The sequence below is a fragment of the Nerophis lumbriciformis genome, unplaced genomic scaffold (genome assembly GCF_033978685.3).
Source record: "Nerophis lumbriciformis unplaced genomic scaffold, RoL_Nlum_v2.1 HiC_scaffold_976, whole genome shotgun sequence".
Taxonomy (NCBI): domain Eukaryota; kingdom Metazoa; phylum Chordata; class Actinopteri; order Syngnathiformes; family Syngnathidae; genus Nerophis; species Nerophis lumbriciformis.
Window position 1 is genome coordinate 10,001 of NW_027316957.1, and position 10,000 is coordinate 20,000.

A 10,000-nucleotide genomic window follows, 5' to 3' on the forward strand; every position below is an offset into this window, starting at 1 on the left:
AGTACAACAACGAGAGAAGGTAAAAACAGGTGCTTTTTAGCCTCTCTCGTTAAGGTACTTGGAAAAAATCCGAGACATGTTTGGTCTTCCCCACTGACAGTGCGCCTTTGCTGGGTAAGTTGTGGACGTGCCAGGCACCCCCGGGACACCGGTGGAACGCGGCCGGACTCGTGGTACTCCAACCCGGGCATAATTTTGGATATTTCCCGGTCCTTTTTTTCCCCACTTTCCCAACTTTTCTTCTGAATCACAGTGCGCCTTTGCTGGGTAAGTTGTGGACATGGCAGGCACCCCCGGGACACCGGTGGAACGCGGCCGGACTCGTGGTACTCCAACCCGGGCATAAATTTGGATCAAATTCGGGACTTTTGCCCACTTTCCCAACTTTTCTTCCCAATCACAGTGCGCCTTTGCTGGGTAAGTTGTGGACATGCCAGGCACCCCCGGGACACCGGTGGAACGCGGCCGGACTCGTGGTACTCCAACCCGGGCATAATTTTGGATCAAATTCGGGACTTTTGCCCACTTTCCCAACTTTTCTTCTGAATCACAGTGCGCCTTTGCTGGGTAAGTTGTGGACATGGCAGGCACCCCCGGGACACCGGTGGAACGCGGCCGGACTCGTGGTACTCCAACCCGGGCATAAATTTGGATCAAATTCGGGACTTTTGCCCACTTTCCCAACTTTTCTTCCCAATCACAGTGCGCCTTTGCTGGGTAAGTTGTGGACATGCCAGGCACCCCCGGGACACCGGTGGAACGCGGCCGGACTCGTGGTACTCCAACCCGGGCATAATTTTGGATCAAATTCGGGACTTTTGCCCACTTTCCCAACTTTTCTTCCCAATCACAGTGCGCCTTTGCTGGGTAAGTTGTGGACATGCCAGGCACCCCCGGGACACCGGTGGAACGCGGCCGGACTCGTGGTACTCCAACCCGGGCATAATTTTGGATCAAATTCGGGACTTTTGCCCACTTTCCCAACTTTTCTTCCCAATCACAGTGCGCCTTTGCTGGGTAAGTTGTGGACATTGTAGGCACCCCGAGACACTGGTGGAACGCGGCGGGACTTGTGGGACTCGAACCTGGGTGTGATTTTGGACCAAATTCGGGACTTTTGCCCACTTTCCCAACTTTTCTTCCCAATCACAGTGCGCCTTTGCTGGGTGCGTTGTGGACATTGTAGGCACCCCGGAACCCTGGTGGAACGCGGCGGGACTTGTGGGACTCGAACCTGGGTGTGATTTTGGACCAAATTCGGGACTTTTGCCAAATTTCCCAACTTTTCTTCCCAATCACAGTGCGCCTTTGCTGGGTAAGTTGTGGACATTGTAGGCACCCCGGAACCCTGGTGGAACGCGGCGGGACTTGTGGGACTCGAACCTGGGTGTGATTTTGGACCAAATTCGGGACTTTTGCCCACTTTCCCAACTTTTCTTCCCAATCACAGTGCGCCTTTGCTGGGTGCGTCGTGGACATTGTAGGCACCCCGGAACCCTGGTGGAACGCGGCGGGACTTGTGGGACTCGAACCTGGGTGTGATTTTGGACCAAATTCGGGACTTTTGCCCACTTTCCCAACTTTTCTTCCCAATCACAGTGCGCCTTTGCTGGGTGCGTCGTGGACATTGTAGGCACCCCGGAACCCTGGTGGAACGCGGCGGGACTTGTGGGACTCGAACCTGGGTGTGATTTTGGACCAAATTCGGGACTTTTGCCCACTTTCCCAACTTTTCTTCCCAATCACAGTGCGCCTTTGCTGGGTGCGTCGTGGACATTGTAGGCACCCCGGAACCCTGGTGGAACGCGGCGGGACTTGTGGGACTCGAACCTGGGTGTGATTTTGGACCAAATTCGGGACTTTTGCCCACTTTCCCAACTTTTCTTCCCAATCACAGTGCGCCTTTGCTGGGTGCGTCGTGGACATTGTAGGCACCCCGGAACCCTGGTGGAACGCGGCGGGACTTGTGGGACTCGAACCTGGGTGTGATTTTGGACCAAATTCGGGACTTTTGCCCACTTTCCCAACTTTTCTTCCCAATCACAGTGCGCCTTTGCTGGGTGCGTCGTGGACATTGTAGGCACCCCGAGACACTGGTGGAACGCGGCGGGACTTGTGGGACTCGAACCTGGGTGTGATTTTGGACCAAATTCGGGACTTTTGCCCACTTTCCCAACTTTTCTTCCCAATCACAGTGCGCCTTTGCTGGGTGCGTTGTGGACATTGTAGGCACCCCGAGACACTGGTGGAACGCGGCGGGACTTGTGGGACTCGAACCTGGGTGTGATTTTGGACCAAATTCGGGACTTTTGCCCACTTTCCCAACTTTTCTTCCCAATCACAGTGCGCCTTTGCTGGGTGCGTTGTGGACATTGTAGGCACCCCGGAACCCTGGTGGAACGCGGCGGGACTTGTGGGACTCGAACCTGGGTGTGATTTTGGACCAAATTCGGGACTTTTGCCCACTTTCCCAACTTTTCTTCCCAATCACAGTGCGCCTTTGCTGGGTGCGTTGTGGACATTGTAGGCACCCCGAGACACTGGTGGAACGCGGCGGGACTTGTGGGACTCGAACCTGGGTGTGATTTTGGACCAAATTCGGGACTTTTGCCCACTTTCCCAACTTTTCTTCCCAATCACAGTGCACCTTTGCTGGGTAAGTTGTGGACATTGTAGGCACCCCGAGACACTGGTGGAACGCGGCGGGACTTGTGGGACTCGAACCTGGGTATAATTTTGGATAAATTCGGGACTTTTGCCAACTTTCCCAACTTTTCTTCCCAATCACAGTGCGCCTTTGCTGGGTGCGTCGTGGACATGTCAGGCACCCCGGAACCCTGGTGGAACGCGGCGGGACTTGTGGGACTCGAACCTGGGTGTGATTTTTGATCATTTCGTGGACTTTTGCTATGCATGCCTTCTCCCCGCTAGTTTGATGTGTGCTGCTGCAAAAGTTCCAAGAGGGCGTTTTTGCCCCCCTCCAAACTCCCTCTCTTTGTTTATAGTGCATATTTCCTGCTGGATCTACTCTCTATTTACTCCAAGGAAAAAAACTAGCCGGTCGCGGCAAATTTTTACAATCGGTCGCCAAACTACGGCACGAGGGCCGAACGCGGTACGCCGGCGTCCAAGATACGGCCCGGGGATTTTTTTGATTTTTTGGGCTTTTTTTGATTTTTTTGGACATGTTGGGCATCCCAGGACTCGGGTGCGACTGCAGGACGTGTGGGGCTCTCACCTGGGTGTGGTTTTTGGTCATTTTTCCGGACTTTTGCCCACTTTTCCAAATTTTCTTCCCCACTCACAGTGCGCCTTTGCTGGGTGCGTTTTGGGCATGTGGGGGGCACCTCGGACTCGGGTGGGACGCGGCGGGACTTGTGGCACTCGTACCTGGGTGTGATTTTTGATCATTTTGTGGACTTTTCCCCAGACACTCTCCACTTGTCTACCCCACTTCCCCTGTGACTTTGCTGGGGGGCGTTTCCCCGCTGTCCTTTGTAGTGTAAGGGTTACTTTTCTTTTTTTTCCTGTCTGAAAATAGGGCCCCAAAAGGCCTCACACTCCCCGGGAAGACCTGATGGACGCCTCGGCGTCACTGAAACAGGCCAATCTGTCTGAAAATATGGCCCACGAAAGGCCTCACATTCCCCGGGAAGACCTGATGGACGCCCCGGCGTCACCGAAATACGGCAAACTGTCTGAAAATAGGGGCTCCAAGTGTTCCCCACTCTTTCTGGCCCACAAAAGGCCTCTCATTCCCCGGGAACACCTGTAGGACTCCCCGGCGTCAAGGAAATACGCCAAACCGTCTGAAAATAGGGGCCCAAAAGAACTGGAAATGATGCCTTTAATTTGGGGGGTGATGTCTATAATTATGGGGGTGCATTGGAGGCGGGAGTCCACTGGAGGGCTCCACACCGTCTGAATATAGGGCCCCAAAAGGCCTGGAATTAATGTATTTAATTTGGGGGGTGCATTTGCAGCGGGAGTCCACCGGAGGGCTCCATTTCCCCACTCTTTTGTTGACATATGGCCACAAAAGGCCTCTCATTCCCCGGGAAGACCTGATGGACGCCCCGGCGTCACCGAAATAAGCCAAACTGTCTGAAAATAGGGGCTCCAAGGGTTCCCCACTCTTTCTGGCCCACAAAAGGCCTCTCATTCCCCGGGAACACCTGTAGGACTCCCCGGCGTCAAGGAAATACGCCAAACCGGCTGAAAATAGGGGCCCAAAAGAACTGGAAATGATGCCTTTAATTTGGGGGGTGATGTCTATAATTATGGGGGTGCATTGGAGGCGGGAGTCCACTGGAGGGCTCCACACCGTCTGAATATAGGGCCCCAAAAGGCCTGGAATTAATGTATTTAATTTGGGGGGTGCATTTGCAGCGGGAGTCCACCGGAGGGCTCCATTTCCCCACTCTTTTGTTGACATATGGCCACAAAAGGCCTCTCATTCCCCGGGAAGACCTGATGGACGCCCCGGCGTCACCGAAATAAGCCAAACTGTCTGAAAATAGGGGCTCCAAGGGTTCCCCACTCTTTCTGGCCCACAAAAGGCCTCTCATTCCCCGGGAACACCAAAAGAACTGGAAATAATGTGTTTAATTCAGGGTGCATTTGCAGCGAGTGTCCACCAGAGGGCTCCAATTCCCCAGCTATAGTCCTGGTACTCTAAAATGATGGCACTTAGTCAAATTTCCGCCTTTTTTTGATGACTTCCAACTAGGAGAGGGACTAATTTTGAGTTCCGGACCCGGGTGGAGAACCATAGCAGGTCGGCCTTCTTAAAGGGAAATGCTCCTAGGCACTTAGTCAAATTTACGCCTTTTTTTTGGACTTCCAGCGAGGAGAGGGACTAATTTTGCTTTCCGTACCCGGGTGGAGAACCATAGCAGGTCAGCCTTCTTAAAGGGACATCCTCCTAGGCACTTAGTCAAATTTCCGCCTTTTTTTTGGACTTCCAGCGAGGAGAGGGACTAATTTTGCTTTCCGCACCCGGGTGGAGAACCATAGCAGGTCAGCCTTCTTAAAGGGACATCCTCCTAGGCACTTAGTCAAATTTACGCCTTTTTTTTGGACTTCCAGCGAGGAGAGGGACTAATTTTGCTTTCCGTACCCGGGTGGAGAACCATAGCACGTCGGCCTTCTTAAAGGGAAATGCTCCTAGGCACTTAGTCAAATTCACGCCTTTTTTTTGGACTTCCAGCGAGGAGAGGGACAATTTGGCGTTCCTGACCCAGGTGGAGAACCATAGCAGGTCGGCCTTCTTAAAGGGAAATGCTCCTAGACACTTAGTCAAATTTACACCTTTTTTTTTTGGACTTCCAGCGAGGAGAGGGACAATTTTGCTTTCCTGACCCAGGTGGAGAACCATAGCACGTCGGCCTTCTTAAAGGGACATCCTCCTAGGCACTTAGTCAAATTCACGCCTTTTTTTTGGACTTCCAGCGAGGAGAGGGACAATTTGGCGTTCCTGACCCAGGTGGAGAACCATAGCACGTCGGCCTTCTTAAAGGGAAATGCTCCTAGGCACTTAGTCAAATTCACGCCTTTTTTTTTGACTTCCAGCGAGGAGAGGGACAATTTTGCTTTCCTGACCCAGGTGGAGAACCATAGCACGTCGGCCTTCTTAAAGGGACATCCTCCTAGGCACTTAGTCAAATTCACGCCTTTTTTTTGGACTTCCAGCGAGGAGAGGGACAATTTGGCGTTCCTGACCCAGGTGGAGAACCATAGCACGTCGGCCTTCTTAAAGGGAAATGCTCCTAGGCACTTAGTCAAATTCACGCCTTTTTTTTTGACTTCCAGCGAGGAGAGGGACAATTTTGCTTTCCTGACCCAGGTGGAGAACCATAGCACGTCGGCCTTCTTAAAGGGACATCCTCCTAGGCACTTAGTCGAATTCACGCCTTTTTTTTGGACTTCCAGCGAGGAGAGGGACAATTTGGCGTTCCTGACCCAGGTGGAGAACCATAGCACGTCGGCCTTCTTAAAGGGAAATGCTCCTAGGCACTTAGTCAAATTCACGCCTTTTTTTTTTGACTTCCAGCGAGGAGAGGGACAATTTTGCTTTCCTGACCCAGGTGGAGAACCATAGCACGTCGGCCTTCTTAAAGGGACATCCTCCTAGGCACTTAGTCAAATTCACGCCTTTTTTTTGGACTTCCAGCGAGGAGAGGGACTAATTTGGCGTTCCAGACCCAGGTGGAGAACCATAGCACGTCGGCCTTCTTAAAGGGAAATGCCCCTAGACACTTAGTCAAATTTACGCCTTTTTTTTGGACTTCCAGCGAGGAGAGGGACAATTTTGCTTTCCTGACCCAGGTGGAGAACCATAGCACGTCGGCCTTCTTAAAGGGAAATGCTCCTAGGCACTTAGTCAAATTCACGCCTTTTTTTTGGACTTCCAGCGAGGAGAGGGACAATTTTGCTTTCCTGACCCAGGTGGAGAACCATAGCACGTCGGCCTTCTTAAAGGGAAATGCTCCTAGGCACTTAGTCAAATTCACGCCTTTTTTTTGGACTTCCAGCGAGGAGAGGGACTAATTTTGCTTTCCGGACCCAGGTGGAGAACCATAGCAGGCCGGCCTTCTTAAAGGGAAATGCTCCTAGACACTTAGTCAAATTCACGCCTTTTTTTTGGACTTCCAGCGAGGAGAGGGACTAATATGGCGTCCCGTACCCAGGTAGAGAACCAAGGCACGTCGGCCTTCTTAAGGGGACATCCTCCTAGACACTTAGTCAAATTCACGCCTTTTTTTTTGGACTTCCAGCTAGGAGAGGGACTAATTTTGCGTTCCAGACCCAGGTGGAGAACCATAGCAGGTCGGCCTTCTTAAAGGGACATGCCCCTAGACACTTAGTCAAATTTACGCCTGAAAATAGGGCCCCAAAAGAACTGGAAATAATGTATTTAATTCAGGGTGCATTTGCGGCGAGTGTCCACCAGAGGGCTCCAATTCCCCCACTATAGTCCTGGTACTCTAAAATGATGGCACTTAGTCAAATTTCCGCCTTTTTTTTGGACTTCCAGCTAGGAGAGGGACTAATTTGGCGTTCTGTACCCAGGTGGAGAACCAAGGGACGTCGGCCTTCTTAAGGGGACATCCTCCTAGGCACTTAGTCAAATTCACGCCTTTTTTTTGGACTTCCAGCGAGGAGAGGGACAATTTTGCTTTCCTGACCCAGGTGGAGAACCAAGGGACGTCGGCCTTCTTAAGGGGACATCCTCCTAGGCACTTAGTCAAATTCACGCCTTTTTTTTGGACTTCCAGCGAGGAGAGGGACAATTTTGCTTTCCTGACCCAGGTGGAGAACCATAGCACGTCGGCCTTCTTAAAGGGACATCCTCCTAGGCACTTAGTCAAATTCACGCCTTTTTTTTTGACTTCCAGCGAGGAGAGGGACAATTTTGCTTTCCTGACCCAGGTGGAGAACCATAGCACGTCGGCCTTCTTAAAGGGACATCCTCCTAGGCACTTAGTCAAATTCACGCCTTTTTTTTGGACTTCCAGCGAGGAGAGGGACTAATTTGGCGTTCCAGACCCAGGTGGAGAACCATAGCACGTCGGCCTTCTTAAAGGGAAATGCCCCTAGACACTTAGTCAAATTTACGCCTGAAAATAGGGCCCCAAAAGAACTGGAAATAATGTCTTTAATTCAGGGTGCATTTGCAGCGAGTGTCCACCAGAGGGCTCCAATTCCCCCACTATAGTCCTGGTACTCTAAAATGATGGCACTTAGTCAAATTTCCGCCTTTTTTTGATGACTTCCAACTAGGAGAGGGACTAATTTGGCGTTCCAGACCCAGGTGGAGAACCATAGCACGTCGGCCTTCTTTAAGGGACATCCTCCTAGGCACTTAGTCAAATTTACGCCTTTTTTTTGGACTTCCAGCGAGGAGAGGGACAATTTTGCTTTCCTGACCCAGGTGGAGAACCATAGCACGTCGGCCTTCTTAAAGGGAAATGCTCCTAGGCACTTAGTCAAATTCACGCCTTTTTTTTTTGGACTTCCAGCGAGGAGAGGGACTAATTTTGCTTTCCGTACCCGGGTGGAGAACCATAGCAGGTCGGCCTTCTTAAAGGGAAATGCTCCTAGACACTTAGTCAAATTTACCAAACTTTTCTATAGAGGCCTGGTACTCTAAAATGATGACACATAGACAAAAAACCAAACTTTTCTATAGAGGCCTGGTACTCTAAAATGATGACACATAGACAAAAAACCAAACTTTTCTATAGAGGCCTGGTACTCTAAAATAATGACACTTAGTCAAATTTCCGCCTTTTTTTGACTACTTCCAGCTAGGAGAGGGACTAATTTGGCGTTCCGTACCCAGGTGGAGAACCATAGCACGTCGGCCTTCTTAAAGGGAAATGCTCCTAGACACTTAGTCAAATTCACGCCTTTTTTTTGGACTTCCAGCTAGGAGAGGGACTAATTTGGCGTTCCGTACCCAGGTGGAGAACCATAGCACGTCGGCCTTCTTAAAGGGAAATGCTCCTAGACACTTAGTCAAATTCACGCCTTTTTTTTGGACTTCCAGCTAGGAGAGGGACTAATTTGGCGTTCCGTACCCAGGTGGAGAACCATAGCACGTCGGCCTTCTTAAAGGGAAATGCTCCTAGACACTTAGTCAAATTCACGCCTTTTTTTTGGACTTCCAGCTAGGAGAGGGACTAATTTGGCGTTCCGTACCCAGGTGGAGAACCATAGCACGTCGGCCTTCTTAAAGGGAAATGCTCCTAGACACTTAGTCAAATTCACGCCTTTTTTTTGGACTTCCAGCTAGGAGAGGGACTAATTTGGTGTTCCGTACCCAGGTAGAGAACCAAGGCACGTCGGCCTTCTTAAGGGGACATCCTCCTAGACACTTAGTCAAATTCACGCCTTTTTTTTTGGACTTCCAGCTAGGAGAGGGACTAATTTGGCGTTCCAGACCCAGGTGGAGAACCATAGCACGTCGGCCTTCTTAAAGGGAAATGCTCCTAGACACTTAGTCAAATTTACCAAACTTTTCTATAGAGCCCTGGTACTCTAAAATGATGACACATAGACAAAAAACCAAACTTTCTATAGAGGCCTGGTACTCTAAAATGATGACACATAGACAAAAAACCAAACTTTTCTATAGAGGCCTGGTACTCTAAAATAATGACACTTAGTCAAATTTCCGCCTTTTTTTGACTACTTCCAGCTAGGAGAGGGACTAATTTGGCGTTCCGTACCCAGGTGGAGAACCAAGGGACGTCGGCCTTCTTAAAGGGACATCCTCCTAGACACTTAGTCAAATTCACGCCTTTTTTTTTGGACTTCCAGCTAGGAGAGGGACTAATTTGGCGTTCTGTACCCAGGTGGAGAACCAAGGGACGTCGGCCTTCTTAAAGGGACATCCTCCTAGACACTTAGTCAAATTCACGCCTTTTTTTTTGGACTTCCAGCTAGGAGAGGGACTAATTTGGCGTTCTGTACCCAGGTGGAGAACCAAGGGACGTCGGCCTTCTTAAAGGGACATCCTCCTAGGCACTTAGTCAAATTCACGCCTTTTTTTTGGACTTCCAGCTAGGAGAGGGACTAATTTGGCGTTCTGTACCCAGGTGGAGAACCATAGCATGTCGGCCTTCTTAAAGGGACATGCTCCTAGACACTTAGTCAAATTTACGCTTTTTTTTCTCCTTTTGTTTTGGTGACTTGACTTCCAAAGCCCGAGCGGGGGCCCCGCGGCCCCCGGCTCCATGGTGTTGTCGTTGGCCTAGTTTGCACTAGTTTCCAGGGCTCACCGCGTGGAGGTCGACAACTTGAGCCCCATGGTCTCTCCCCGTGGCGGGCCTCCTGCCCGCCTGGTACGCCGGCAGAGGGCCGGCACGCGGAAGGTGTGGTCTCGTCCCGCACGCGCGAGACGCTTCACCCCCCTCCGGGCGGCCCTCAGGCACTTACGAGAAAACCCCCGGGAAACGGGTTGCTCAATCCCTTCCCGGGCGCCGGTGGGTCCGTT